The sequence below is a fragment of the Hyperolius riggenbachi genome, chromosome 4, assembly GCF_040937935.1.
Source record: "Hyperolius riggenbachi isolate aHypRig1 chromosome 4, aHypRig1.pri, whole genome shotgun sequence".
Lineage (NCBI taxonomy): Eukaryota > Metazoa > Chordata > Amphibia > Anura > Hyperoliidae > Hyperolius > Hyperolius riggenbachi.
The window spans coordinates 250,174,136-250,190,131 of record NC_090649.1 but is presented as its reverse complement, the minus strand read 5'-3'; the positions used below and the strand labels follow the sequence as shown (position 1 = coordinate 250,190,131).

Sequence of the window (15,996 nt, the reverse complement as noted above, 5' to 3'; positions counted from 1 at the left end):
GAATCCCGACGATCGCCGCACATACACGCCGCAACCGCCGTACGTTGGGAACCTGGGACATCCGTCTCTATGAGGCAGAGTTCCTGTGAGCCGGTCAATAGCAGCTTTCATTGGTTCCTGACCCTGTCTTTCAATGTAAGCCAATGGGAGTTGCTTACATTGAAAGACAGGGCCAGTAGCCAATGAAATTGGCTCCTGATCTGCTCACAGGGCTCTGCCGTCATAGACACAGCTGGAGACAGCAGGGATTCAGCAGCGAGATTGGTGGGAGCGACGAAAACAGCAGGTGCGCACAGTGGTGGTGACTTGAAATCTACACCCTGCCAGCCAGGTAACCACCAAAACAGGGCGTAGATTTCAACTATGGCGGTCCTTAAGTAGTTAAATGACCGTCATGAGGGATAACTTTGGCAGATAATCGTTCATACTCAGCAGTGTATACGAACGATTATTAGATAATGTGTCTGTGGTACTGTCCCTAGATCTAGAATCATTTAGCGTTATGATCATTTTAGTTTGCAGTCTTTTGCTGTCATTCACATCACACCGTGGGAATATGTTCAGGGATAGACTGTTGAACAATTGTTCATCAGTTTTTAAACTAATTAGTGTAGTCCAATGGTTTTGATTATTGCTTTAAAGAGACACTGAAGCGAAAAAAAAATTATGATATTATGATTTGTATGTGTAGTACAGCTAAGAAATAAAACATTAAGATCAGATACATCAGTCTAATTGTTTCCAGTACAGGAAGAGTTAAGAAACTCTAGTTGTTATCTCTATGCAAACAAGCCATTAACGCTCCGACTAAGTTTAGTCTTGGAGAGGGCTGTTATCTGACTTTTATTATCTCAACTGTAATTGAACTGTTTACTTTTCCTCTGGCAGAGGAGAGTTCATTACTTCACAGACTGCTCTGAAAGACTCATTTTGAATGCTGAGTGTTGTGTAATCTGCACATAATATAGAATGATGCAATGTTAGAAAAAACACTATATACCTGAAAATAAAAAGATGAGAATATTTTCTTTGCTGCTAATCTTCTAGTAATTATTCATAGTACACAACCAATTCACTATATCATATTTTTTTTTCGCTTCAGTGTCTCTTTAAAGGTCTTTAAAGATGTTGTGCCGTTTGAAATGAAATAATCCTGAAAACAAATGTTCTAATTGAGTTTGGGCATCTCAAACATGCTGTGGTCTTTTTTAGTGAGTATCCTAATCCATATTGCATTTTTATTTTCTGTTACACAAAATGTAACAGCAAGCATGTAAATGTGCATTACCAGGGCCGGTCCTGGACTTTCTGCTGCCTGAGGCAAAAATCGTGAAGGCGCCCCCCCCCCCCTCCGGCCGACCGCCGCCGCGCCCCCCCCCCCCCCCCAGCATAAAAATACAAAAATACGGGGACTGCAGCACAAGTAACTATTTTTGATTGGTGTATTTCATTTTTGTGGACTAAGCACAGCTATTACTGTATATATAAATGATTTATGATGACCATTTCATGAAAAATAGAACATTTTATCATATTGTCTATTTTAATTACAGTTTAAATTCATTAGGAGTGGGAGTCAGAGTATTTTTTCCCGACTCCAGGTACCCAAAATTGCTCCAACTCCAACTCCACAGCCCTGATGAAATTACTCACATTAAAGGGGAACTGAAGAGAGAGGTATATGGAGGCTGTCATGTTTATTTCCTTTTAGACAATACCAGTTGCCTGGCAGCCCTGCTGATCCTCTGCCTCTAATACTATTAGCCATAGCCCCTGAACAAGCATGCAGCAGATCAGGTGTTTCAGTGATTCAGACTTATAAGTCTGATCTGACAAGACTAGCTGCATGCTTGTTTCTGGTTTTAACCTCCCTAGCGGTATGGACAGAAATGTCCGTTCAAAAAAACATGCTGTGAACAGTATAAACATGCATACACATCAATACTCTCCTGCACTGTATACTAGACCCTTGCTTGACACATTTTGGCAAGTTACAGGGAAAAAAAAGTTTTAAAAATAAATTTTATCACTGTTTGCACAGAAATCCTGGGGAAATTGAACGCTGGGAAGGTTAATCAGATACTACTGCAGAGAAATAGACCAGCAGGGCTGCCAGGCAACTGGTATTGATTAAAAGGAAACAAACATGACAGCCTCCATATACCTCTCTCTTCAGTTCCCCTTTAAGGACCATTTCATTTAGTAATTCTGCACACAAGTGAAATGCTGTCATCTGGCATGGCATTAACCCCTGCAGAGTGACAAAGGCCTATGTTGCAGAAATTGTAGGCCCTACTCTGTTTGGGGTTCAATGTGGATGTACCATCCTGCGGTTCCCTTCACACTGGATCTGCTGGTGTGTGTCTCTGCCTCCATGCTCTGCTTGTTCTCCCTCCTGTCTATCTTAGCGGAATTAAGCCTGATACATACTTTCAATTATGATTGACCAATTTTACCACCTGCCTCCATGTAGTATAAGGGATACCTACATAATCTGCTCATAGTCTTCAATATCTGTTGCCCCTCATACTACATGCAGGTGGTAAAATTGGTCAGTGATTGGCCAATCATAATTGAAAGTGTGTACCAGGCTTTATGACACTAAACCCCTAATCTAAGTAGGTGCTATGTAAGCATAAGTGCAGTCGCAGGTAGCAACCTGTGCTAAGATGAGCTGGTGCGGTGAAAATGCTGCTGCAAGATCGCTGCAAAAGTGTCAGTGCATGGAATAAAGTGCAGAAGTGAAAGTGTAGAAATCCTTACCCATGTGTAAGTCAGGAGGGCAGGAGACAGCCAAATCAAAGCCCAAAAAATAAATAACAGCAACAGGATGATATATACTCCCCTGCAATGCAGGGCCCAGCCTGTATATGCAGCCTGGCAGGGGCGTAACTAGAACTCTCTGGGCCCCCCTGCAAAACATATTTGATACAGAGAGGGATAGAAAGCTACATGGGGGGAGAAGATGTGACAGAGAGGGAGAGACAGTGACATTGTGAGTAGTAAGCAAGAATGAGCGTTTAAATTTGGAACAGCATTCCTAATGCTTTGGATCAGATTCTGAATCATTCATTACTTATTTGGATCACAGCAGGGATTGTTAACTCACCCTCATTGCCCCTTCTGCCTGCTGCGCACCACATTGCGTTCCAGCTCTCTGACACTTCCTTCTTTTGGCTGGGATGGAGGAAGAATCCGGGAGCTGCCTGGAACTCAACGCAGGGCACAGCGGGCAGAGGCAGCAAAATGGGTGAGTTAAAACCCTCTGCTGCTGTCCGAATATGTAAAGATTCAGATTCTAAGCATTCACGCTGTACGCTTATAATCATTCCCAGTAGTAACAGAAAAGGGGGGGGGGGGGGGGGGACAGCCATGGGGATGTACCAAACTCATAGACAAACACATGGTAAGGGGGAAAGGCACAGAGAAACATACAGACACACGTAAAAGGATTAAGAGATACACGTGAAAGAGAAAAACATGCAGAGTTGTCAGCTTTGTGGAAGGGGAGACAGAACTCACAGGCAAGTTGCAGGAAGCTACATAGCTCAACTACACCGAGAGTTAACTTTACTTATACCATATATTCCCTTCCTGCTGGTGGGGGGAGGAGAGAGGGCCTGCAGTCTGGCCAGCTTAATTACCTGCTTCCTGGGAATGAAGTGTGGAGCACACAGCGGCAGCACAGAAGTTATGGTCAAGAAAGGTCAGAGGTGAGCTGAGTGATCAGCACTGATCACTCATTGGCATACTCACAGCTCACAGCTCTCCCGGGACTTCTCTCCTCGCTCTGCTGCTAGCTGCCGAAGCACACAGTGCAGCTGATTTCCAGAGACCTGCGTCATCTTGCTCTGCCTGCAATCACCGGTAGATGCTGAGCAGCAGCAGGAATTCCCCACACATCGGCACTGCACACCAAGGTCGCCGGCAGTAGGTAGACAGCGGAGGCAGAGCTCGGAGTCCAGCATGGTGAGTGGGCCGCGGGCGGCAGGTCATGTGGCAGGGCTGACTCCCACTTCCAGTCCTGTATTCTGCCTGGCGCCCACCATCAAGCAGGCAGGGGCAGCGACAGCGTGCAGCCTCACAGTCACAGAAGCCTGCTAGTAGGCGGCAGAGGCAGAGCTCGGAGCCCGGCATGGTGGGTGGGCCGCGGGCAGCACGTCATGTGGCAGGGCTGGCGTGCACTGTGCACCGGGTCAGTCAGTCACTCACGATTGACGAGTCTTTGGCGCAGACTTCACTGCAGTCAGAGTCTGCAGCCAAATTGAGGCCATCAAGCGGGCCGGGTAACCAGCACACACTCCATTCTGAGCAGTCTCTCCAGAAGGCGGCAAACCAGGCCAGTCAATTCCTCTTTATGGCTCCTGGTGCCGCCCCTCCACTTCCTGCCGCCTGAGGAACCCGCCTCACCCCGCCTCATGAGCGGGCCGGCCCTGTGCATTACACATGAATGATTAGTATCGCCCGCAGGATTCAGGATTTGATTCCTAGGACAAAAGTTCGGGGCAGAGTTCTGTACAGATGCATTGATAGTGTACAGGCTGCTAAATGACACTGGGTGGGATAAGGAGCAGAACAATGCTCTTGGCCTGTGTTTAGCCAAGATGATTCAGCACTCTGGATCTCTTGGCAACACATCAAGAAGGATCTGGGTCCACCGTACACATGCTGGATTCTTGGCAGGAGTGGATCACTATATGATGAAAACCAAACACATTACCTTCCTTTGTTCTTGCACTGCAGGATACTGCTTGCTTGTGCACTGCCCGTTATTCCTCCGTCACTGGCCATTGAAACGCTGCTTGGCTATAGTTAAAGAACATGTTTATATAATGCTCATTCCCCAAAATGTCCCCCTAATGTTTGATCTACGTTCACTGTAGGCAGTATTGACTGAGCATTCATAAGAGGCTTTAGATTATTACGTATATACCTCATGACATCTAATATAACCAGGATTTAATATTACCCAGAGAAAAAACAAGGTAACTTCATCATGATACCATTTAATGTCCAGCATCCATTCTTTTTCTGAATATGCCATGACCTGATTTAATCAAACACTTCACAGGAAGGAGTAAAGATGCTGTTACTGGTTCTCCACATGTGAATACCTACCTGTTTTTGTAAGAAACAGAGCTGAGATGTTTTTGCATAAAACTTTCATTTAGCCATTTATTGCTCATGGCTTCCTTTACATTTGGACGTTTGTCCGGGTCTGGCTCCAGAAGGGTGTGGATGAAGTGAATAGCGCCTGTATTGGAGGAAAAAAATACTGTTGTATAACATGCACTGAAATAAATATAATTTACATTTATACTGGAAAATCAATACAATAGTTTTGTAATAATTACATTTATAAGGTTGGCAATGGCATTATTAATCAATATTTGGCTTTTTTTTTTAAATCTGTGAAATTCTGCAAAAACCCAAACCAATGTATGGAGCAGAGAAGCCTATGATGGCGTCAGAATAAACAGAGTTTACCATGTGCGATATGGGAGCCAGATGTAAGCCTTGCTGCTAAGATTGGGCTGTTCCATGCTTTTTTCCTTGTATTGGGCACTGCACTTTACTTTTAGATATAGTGATCGGGGCTGCAAGAACCTCCGATTTTCGGTTCGCGAACCGGGTTCCCAAACTTCCGCAAAAGCTTCGGTTCGCGCAAACTTTCGCGAACTGCAATAGACTTCAATGGGGAGACGAACTTTGAAAACTAGAAACACTTATGCTGGCCACAAAAGTGATGGAAAAGATATTTCAAGGGGTCTAACATCTGAGTTTTTGCATGGAGGAGTGGGATAGATGCCAGAAGTCCCGGGAAAAAATCTGGATTTGACACAAAACAGCGTTTTAAGGGCAGAAATCACATTGAATGCTAAATTGCAGGTCTTAAGTGCTTTAAAACATCTTGCATGTGTATACATCAATCAGGGAGTTTAATTAGAGTACTGCTTCACACTGACACACCAAACTCACTGTGTAACGCACCTCAAACATCTGTTTGAGTTGTGATGGCCGTGCTGGACTGGTGCGTACCATGGCGAGAGTGCAGACCGTGGCGGTTTTCAAGCCTATATGGTCACCAGGCTGAGGTAGCTCAATGATAGAACAACAGTGACTGTCCAGCTGATCAAATTTGGTCTGTCCACAATGAAGCAACAACCTTATTATTATCTTTGGTGTCCCACCCCCCCGAGACACTCATATAGCCGGCGGTCATTTCTTTATTGTGATACGCAAGCCCCTTCACCACGTCAAGGTAATGATCACGAAGGGGAATGGGCACATGTACATGCCTTTTGTTTTGTTGTTGCAGCTGCACTGCAGTCAGAAAAATTAGGCAGGCATGTACACGCACCAGAAAAATTAGTATAGCAGCCGCTGCTAGCAGTATAGCGGCCTTAAAAATTCAGGAATCCACCTGGAGTCCTGGACCCTGTTGGTGGTGGCGGAGAAGGCAAGCGGCCTGGAGGCAGAGATGCTGTGTGTGGGGACTGACTTAGTCTCCCTCTGGGATCCATGCCTCATTCATTTTGATAAAGGTGAGGTACTGAACACTTTTGTGACTTAGACGACTTCTCTTCTCAGTGACAATGCCTCACGCTGCTCTGAAGGTCCTTTCTGACAGGACGCTTGAGGCAGGGCAAGACGGAAGTTGGATGGCAATTTGGGACAGCTCTGGCCACAGGTCAAGCCTGCGCACCCAGTAGTCCAGGGGTTCATTGCTGCTCACAGTGTCTACATCCACACTTAAGGCCAGGTAGTCGGCTACCTGCTGGTCCAGGCGTTGGTGGAGGGTGGATCTGGAAGGGCTAAGGCAAGGTGTTTGGCTAAAGAATGTCCACATGTCCGACATCACCATGAGATTGCTGGAGCTTCCTGTCCTTGCCTGCGTGGACATGGGAGAAGGTTTACTGGCAGTGGTACCTTTATTGCATTGTGCTGCGACATCACCCTTAAACGCATTGTAAAGCATAGTTGCCAGCTTGTTCTGCATGTGCTGCATCCTTTCTGCCTTCTGGGGAGTTGGTAACATGTCCACCACTTTGTGCCTATACCGAGGGTCTAGTAGCGTGGCCACCAAGTACAGCTCATGCCCCTTGAGTTTTTTTATACGGGGGCCCTCAACAGGCTGGACAGCATGAAAGACGCCATCTGCACAAAGTTGGATCCAGACGTACTCTCCATCTCCTCTTGCTCTTCCTCAATGATGTCAGGTAAGTCCTCCTTCTCCCCCCCCCCCCAGCCACAAACAATACCACGGGAACGTTGAGCAGCACATGCCCCCTGCGACGCCTGCTGTGGTTGTTCTTCTGCCGCTGCCTCCTCCTCCTCCACAGAAACACCTTCCTCATCATTCGAGTCTGACTCCTCTTCCCCACACGACTCTTCCTCCTCCTCCCCCTCTGTGCTTCCGCAGGTGTTGAGGAAACATCTGGTTCTGATGTAAATTGTTCCCACAACTGTTCCTGCCCTAACTGTTTATCTTCACGCTCCTCCACAGCTTGATCCACCACTCTACACACGGCACGCTCCAGAAAGTAAGCGTACGGGATCAAGTCGCTGATGGTGCCTTCACTGCGATTCAACAGGTTGGTCACCTCCTCAAACGGCCGCATAAGCCTGCATGCATTTCGCATCAGTGTCCAGTTGTTGGGCCACAACATCCCCATCTCCCCAGATTGTGTCCCTTTACTGTAATTGTACAGGTACTGGGTGACAGCTTTCTCCTGTTCTAGCAGGCGAGAGAACATGACCAGGGTCGAATTCCAGCGAGTTGGGCTATCACATATCAAGCGTCTCACCGGCAAGTTGTTTCTCCACAGAATGTACGCAAAGCGTGACATGGCCGTGTAAGACCGCCTGAAATGCCCAAACAACTTCCTGGCCTGCTTCAGGATGTCCTCTAAGCCTGGGTACTTTGACACAATTCTTTGAATGACTAGATTCAGCACATGTGCCATGCAGGGTACATGTGTCAGCTTTCCCAAATTCAAAGCGGAAATGAGATTGCTGCCATTGTCACACACCATGTTGCCAATCTCCAGCTGGTGCGGGGTCAGCCACTGATCCACCTGTTTGTTAAGAGCAGCCAGGAAAGCTAGTCCAGTGTGACTCTCCGCTTTAAGGCAAGACATGTCTAAGATGGCGTGACACCGTCGTACCTGGCATGCAGCATAGGCCCTGGGGAGCTGGGGCTGTGTAGCTGGAGAGGAGATCGTGGCACCAGCCAAGGAGGAGGAGGATGACGACAGCAAAGAGGATGTAGCAGAAGGAGAGGAGGTGGCAGGAGGCCTGCCTGCAAGCCGTGGAGGTGTCACAAGTTGGTCCGCTGCGCAGCCACGGACTCCCTGCTTGCCATCGGTCACCAGGTTGACCCAATGGGCTGTGTAAGTAATGTAGCGGTCCTGACCGTGCTTGGCAGACCAGGCATCCGTGGTCAGGTGGACCCTTGACCCAACGCTGCGTGCCAGAGATGACACCACTTGCCTCTCCACTTCACGGTACAGTTTGGGTATCGCCTTTTTAGAGAAATAATTGCGGCCTGGCATCTTCCACTGCGGTATCCCAATGGCCACAACTTTACAGAAGGCCTCAGAGTCCACCAGCTTGTATGGTAACAGCTTGCGAGCTAACAGTTCCACCACGCCAGCTGTCAGACGTCGGGCAAGAGGGTGACTGGCAGAAATTGGCTTCTTCTGCTCAAAGATTTCCTTCATGGACACCTGGCTGCTGTGGGCAGAGGAACAGGAACCGTTCAAGGTCAGAGGTGAACTGGAGGAGGGTGGCTGTGAAGGTGCAAGGGAGAAAGAGGCTGAAGATGCTGCACCTGAAGGAGGAAGAGGAGAATGAAGATGGCTTTTCTTTTGTGTGCTGCTTTTGCTCAGGTGCTCTTCCCATTGCAGTTTGTGCCTTTTCTCCAGGTGCCTTCGTAAGGCACTTGTCCCTACGTGAGTGTTGGCCTTTTCATGGCTCAATTTTTGGAGGCAGAGAGAACAGATGGCATTGCTCTGATCTGAGGCAGACACACTAAAAAATGTCCAAACCGCTGAGCCCCACTGGGGTGATGGCACTATGGTGGCCTCAGCAGCTGACATTGAAGGGCATGTTGGCTGGCTGTCCATAGATGGCAATACATGGCGCCGGACACTGCCACCAGCTGTTTCTGATGAAGAGCTCCCCCTGCTTCTTTCAGAAACTTGTCTCCTCCTACTCCTCTCTGACTCCCCCTCTGAACTGTCCCCCTGTTCATCTCCTCTATTAGGAACATACGTGGCATCCATATAATCGTCATCATCATAATCATCCTGCCCAGCTTCGCTTGCCTCAGACATCTCCAAAACTGCACCAACAGCAGGTACTTCATCCTCCTCCTCCTCACACGTTACGTCCATAGTGTCGCCTAACTCACACATATGAAGTGGTGTAACTTGCTTAGCGCCTTCATCTTGTTGTTGCAGTAGTGGCTGTGAATCAGTGATTTCACCACCAAATAACTCCTGCGAAGTGTCAAATGCAGTGGATGTGGTGCTTGTAGTAGCGCTGGTGGCTGTGGGAGATGAGGTGTTCTGTGTTAAATAGTCAACCACGTTCTGACAATCTTGGGAGTTGATGGCACGTGCCTTCTTCTGAGCACTGTACTTTGGGCCAGGGCCGCACGAAATCACATCAACACAACCTCACACATACCTGCCAGGTGTCCTTCCTCTGGGTCTGCCTCTACATCTTCCTCTACCTGGTTTGTCCGTTTTGTCCATATCGGGGGCGATGAAGTGAAAGGTATGCACTGACTTGACTAATACAATGTGCAGTCACACAGGTGCAGTTAACAGGTATGCACGGAGTGGTATATCACTGCGTGCACTCACGTAGGTAGGTGTATATCACACTGCGTGCACTCACGTAGGTATGTGGGTGCACTGAACACAACAGGTAGGTATATGCAGTGATGAGGTGGGTTCACTAAACACAACAGGTAGATATATGCAGTGATAAGGTGGGTTCACTCAACACAACAGGTAGGTATATCATATAGTGTCACACACACACAGTATGAATTAGCAAGGCTGTCTATGCAACACAAGTGTCAGTGGGACACACAGAAAAAAAATTGATCGCAAAAACAAGATTAGCTCTCAAAAGAGTTGTTGTGGGGTGCTATTTTAGCAATAAGAAATCAGCAAGGAGCAAGCGAACAAGCCTACAACAGCCTAACTAATCTTTCCCTATGAGAGTCTGCCAGCAGCTGTCCCTTCTCTCACTATTGCAGGCACACGAGTGAGTGTAATGGCTGGCGAAGCCTGCCTTATATAAAAGGGGGAGTGGCTCCAGGAGAGAGTGTATCCTGATTGGCTACAATGTGCCTGCTGACTGTGATGTAGAGGGTCAAAGTTGACGAACGAACTGAACTTCCGGAAAAGTTCGACTGGAACCGTTCGCCGGCGAACCGTTCAGGCCATCTCTAGCCACTGATCACATAAAACAAGTTCCAAGCCTCTCTCATGTCCCCAGCAGCCCTCACAATGGAGGAGGTGATAAATCAGCTATGCTGGCACAGAGATAAATGTTCTGCCTGGCAGACAGAAGAAGCAGCCACGGCATGGTGGGCTCTTGTCTTCTGCATGCCCAGGACTTACTGTGGTTTATTAACAAAAAGAATGTAATAGAAGAAGCACACTATACTCTGCTTTTTCTTCAGTCTCCAGGGCAGAGTATACAGTAGCTTGTAGTCAAGTCTGTTTAACCAACTTAGAACGGGGATTTATAGGGGGCAATGTGTTCAAAACTGTTATTTGTAGAATTTATTGTATGCGAAAGTGGTTAGGTAGAAGACTGTTAGCTATCTAAACTCTATTGCAAGCCAATGGCCTTACTACAAATATACTATATTATAAACTGTTCTTATCACCTTGCTTCGACACCATCGTCTCACAGACTGTGAGATCACTTGACTCTCCACACAGCAAACAGGATATAGACTTGCTCAGGCTTCTTTCAATGTTTCCGTCATTTATTCAAGTCACAGGAATACAGATAGATACATTCATCATATCCTAGCCATGCCAATCTTCATGTTGCGTTATAAGCTCATGATTAGACTCCCTCTTGAAGTCAATCAGGTACCTTCTTCCTAACTACGTTACTCTAAACTACATATGTACAGCATACATTATATCAGATTACAGAAAGGACGAACATGCTTAGGTCCCAGTCGGCCTTGCGAGCTAGTGCAGAAGGAAGAAGCAGAAGTGAGTTCTCCATTGCTCGCTCCCGATTTAATACCGGCTAGGAAAGAGTTAAATATGACATCATCTTCGCCACCCCCTAAATAAGTCTATTGGTGGACTCACTTGTGGTGTCATCATACACACCTACTCGATTAATAATCGATGAGGCACTTGACCCAGATGCGGGAATGTGAATGTTTAGTAAATATGGCCAATGTTTACTGTTCCGGTCCTGTAAGTGGAGGTCAGAGTAAACCGATGGCCTTCTCTTAGGAACATGTTCTCAGTATCTGCGTGTATCTTCTGCTACACGCAGACCCTGAGATGCCTCTGTCTATTTTAAAGGCATACACTGCGGACAAGCCTTTTACATAAAACTCAGGCCAAGTAACTGAGGCCTACTTAAATTATAACAATCCCCCCTAAAACGGCTTGACCCGCAGATCCCAGCGTCTGAACCTCCCAGTACCTGGTTTCTTTCTTGTATGTTTCACTTTTCGATGTTCGTGCTCACACAACTTCTCTGCTCTAGGCGGTTACCACTGGAAGAGAGAGAGCAAGACCTCTTGGTCTTCCTGTGTACCAGGCTCTCTGGGGAGGCCCTACTTCTAAGTCCCTCAATACCACATGCTCAGCATTTGCGTCACTTGCGTATCACTCACAAACTTGCATGACCACAGAAAAGTGAAACTCGTTTGGTTGTTACAAAACGGAGCAGTGCCAGGTGCCTTCTAAAAGAGCGCCTTTATACAATCAGCTCCTAGGTACTACTAAACCTATACCCGTAACCCTGTATATCCCTTAGTTTAAACTATTGGTTCCGGAGATTGTTTATGAGGCACCAATCTCTGGACCGGTTAATTTATTTTACGTAATTTTAACCCGCAACCTCACCTGGATAACGATGCCTAAAGTTGTCATCCCCATCCAGACGACCAGTGGGTGTAGAAAGAACTTTGGAACTGCAGATGCCCCGTCCGAGTGTCCCTGGAACATCACCGGAACCTTTGTCCACCAGGGCAGACTGGAACTCACCTGCTCATTTCTGTGTTCTACCTCGTTAAGATCACCTGTATCATGGTGAAATCTTACCTCTAACTTAGTGTACTGTTTGTTTAACCTTTGTAACAAAATGTGGTCGTCTTGGATCAAAACCTGTTCCCCTTTGTCCCATGTCGTGTTCTCTTTCAGGACGGGAACTACCCGTGAAACCTTGACCTGTAGCGTTCTCTTAACAATTTGAGAAACAACGTCATCAAACCTGGATGACAGGATCCATATGGGATCTCCACTCACACAATATGTTCCCCTTGGAAAATCCCCCTTATCGGAACAATTATGAGAATATACCTTGAATGTATCATTAGACCTTATGTTAAAAAACCAAACCTTTCCTTCCGCCACCGGAACTATCGGTTGGGCTTCAGGGTGGATCTTTTGAATGGTAGCCTCGCACTCTGCGTTATTGAGCCTGCAGGCATCTTCACTAAATTTGACTTGCCCCGGCCAACGCAGGTACTTCTGCAAGAATTGCCCACATGAGGACAACTCTACTTGTTTCACCTCCCTGTCTAGCACCAAAAAAGGTTGACCTCTCAGGTCCTGGTGTAAGACATGGGTTGAGGGGGGAACTAAGGAAGTGGCGGTGCCTAAAGGAATGTTGCACCGTTTCCATTTGTTCACCCAAACATCTCGAAGCTGCCATGCAAAAGATCCTTCTCCAGAAAAATTAATATACCTCCCCTTGTCCAATCTTTCGCTGACAAAATATGTCCCCAGCTGTCCTGATTGGACCTCTTCCCCCCTTACGTCCTGAGGCACAATATGTACCTGAGGTCGGGAAGACTGTACTCTCTGCAATCTTTCGATTAAGAGTACCTCTTCACTTACCCAACTCTCATGAGGATAAGCTGTTGCATATGGACTGTGTAATATCGTCCCCTGTTGTGACCCGTGTGGTGTGAATGGGGTTCCCTGTGTGGGCTTTCCCTCCCCCGGGACCGCTCTCCCCACCCTCTTTGTCACCTGGAAATGTGGCTTGATCTCGATTTTTACTTCTTGTTTCGAGAACCACCCACCCTTGGCTTTCCAGCCTTTACGTGTGTAAAGTTGTTTCAGAGGCACTCTCTGTTGGTAGCTCCAGAGTGTGATGTTGTCCCCTGCGTCTCTCTGGTAAGAGAATTGACGCCTCCTGCTCGTTCCTCTCCAATCTGGACCCATCTCACTCTGTATAACCAAGACAAGGTACCCCTGAATCACACACTCCACCTTTTGCATGTACCCATTATACTGCAATGTACCTTTTAACAAACCTTTGGATCGGTGCATTGATTCTGGGAGTGTGGCATTCAATAGCAGATTTACACTGCCATTAAATTCCCACTGCCCGCACACTTGACCCTTCAGACCTTTCACCCACATTGTGCCATGAAATTTGCTTTCTCCTGGCACAAGTGCTCCTTTCCTCCGTCCCTGCATGGTCCATCTGTGCCAAGCGGAGGGAGGTGTGAAAGGATCAGTACCTTTGTCACCCAACATTAACATGCTTGGGCCTTGCATTCTCATTAACCCCTTATTATACATGAGAATGTCCTCTCTTCGTTCTCCTAGGACGGAATGGCAACCTAGGATCACCATCAGCATGGTACACTTCATTATAAAAGCACCACCCTGGGAAAGAAAAACATTAGCACTTTGCATTATGCTTTGCTCCGACAGTTTTGTTAGTCTCTTTCCGATTTCAGGAATCTCGTGGTTTAGTCTCTTTCCAATTTCAGGAATCTCGTGTCTTAGTCTCTTTCCGATCTCAGGAATCTCGCTGTTCTCCAAGCTTAGATTGGCATCTGGAACCTTTCGCGTATCCGACTGACATCTCCAGCTTTGCTGCCAGCACGGCATCTGTCTCAAATCCATATTGCCAAACACCTGAAATCGAAATACAAACAAATCAATTCTTATTAATGATTTGGGATTCGCCCTGCGGCTTGTACTCTTTACACTTTAAATTGATCAATATATATCGTAATTGATCTCGTTGCTTTATGGTTCTCCTGAACTCTGTTTACTCTTATTGGTAGATTGGAGTTAAACTTCACCCCCCTACCTCAGTACTATCCTCAGTACTTACCTGTTTAAAATATGCTCCCGCGGACTTCACCTATGGAAGCTCGCTTCACCTTTGGAAGCTCTCACCCCATTGCAGCTCACTCCACACCCCCCCTTATCTGTCCATGCGCGGCCGTCGCATGCACAGATTACGGATGCCACACCTGATGCTGCTTTGCAGGTGAGCCTGCAATGCTCTTACTCATTATCGCATTTACTTATCTAGAACTTCATCGCGATACCAGCTCTGCTAGAAGTTCTGTGTGTTGTACCCTCTGACCAATGTTTGCCGTGCCACCACCTAAACTACCAAAAAAAACTGGCTGCCTCCCTGTAGGAAGGAGCACTTTGCACTTAAACTACACAGGGTGCAGGGCTAAGCATACCAGCGTCACATGCCTGTATGCAGATCCCTGAATGCCCACATGGAAGGTAGTCACATGGCAAACAGCGTACTGATACACTGTCACTCTGTAAACGGCAATTCTATCATCTGTATAATTGCCCCATGAACTGTTGTCAGTCCTTGTTCTTTGTGCTACAATTGATAGGAGCTGGAAAAAACATATTTGACCAATCAGTGGACGAAAAAAAACGCACACAAAACAGCTGCAGCCCAGCATAGACCTCTCAGTCCAGCTCTGGCCCTATTCACGACAAAACCGGAAAAAACGTTACCGCTCTGCAGAAGCGGCGACGGAAACCGGAATTGGTCAACTCCCTTTTTTCCAACTCCGGCACCCCCTTTGATGCGCTGTCCCCCTTTCCTTCTATTGGGAACTCATGCTGCACCACCCATTAAGGTGCCTCACTTACAGGAATAATCCCATAAGCAACACAGTACAGACCCATTTCCGATCTGTACTGCTCCGTGTGTCCCTGCATCGAGCTGGGAAACACTTCCTATTCTGGCATTCCTGTCCATGGACTCTGGGAAAAACTCTGGGGAAATACGTTGCAACCCGATACGCACAGTAGCATGTCTCTGTATCTCTCCCCCCCCCTCCCTTCCAGCTGCTCTGCCCGGAGCCGCGAGCACAGCCTGACGTGACGTGGATCCCCCAGCCCCTCCTCCCCCCTGCCATGACGTGTGGGGGCCATGACTCACGGGGGCGGGCTCTCTCCACTGCCGCCATTTTGAGTCCTGGACTGCCAGCCAAGATGGCTGCTCCCATAGCAGCCTCTCGTTCCTATAGACCTAGGAGAGAGAGCAAACACAAATAGAACATACTTTTTTTATGCATCGTTACACACAGCTTCTATCCACAGTGCACAAAAATCAGCCTCAGCATTCCTTCACGTCTCAGCTGTAATCCGAACTGCAATCAGACATACGGATCCCCAGAGACGTAGGAATCTCTCTCCCTCTATCCCCTCTCTCCACAACTCATCTGCAGCTTATCTTAGCCATAACTCAGAACTATTACAGCGCTATTACTGAGACGAACAACAGACGAGCTGGCTAAACAACATAACAGATACCGACATTTAAAGCCTTTGAAGCAGCTCTGACTGGGACGAGATAAGCCTACTTATCTCTCTACGCTTTCCATTATGGACAGAGAGGGAAAAAAAACACCCTGATCGGGCTCGGGAAAAAACGCCAGCTCACCGAAGAAAAACTTACTTCTCTCCTGTCTACTCTGCTACCTCTCTCCCC

General features: G+C 47.2%; 1 long non-coding RNA gene across 2 annotated transcripts in view; it reads left to right on the top strand.

The window, feature by feature from the left end:
* Positions 1–15,996, top strand: part of LOC137503716 (uncharacterized) — a 192,648-nt gene that overhangs the window by 125,935 nt on the left and 50,717 nt on the right. The gene's annotated exons all lie outside the window — the stretch shown is intronic.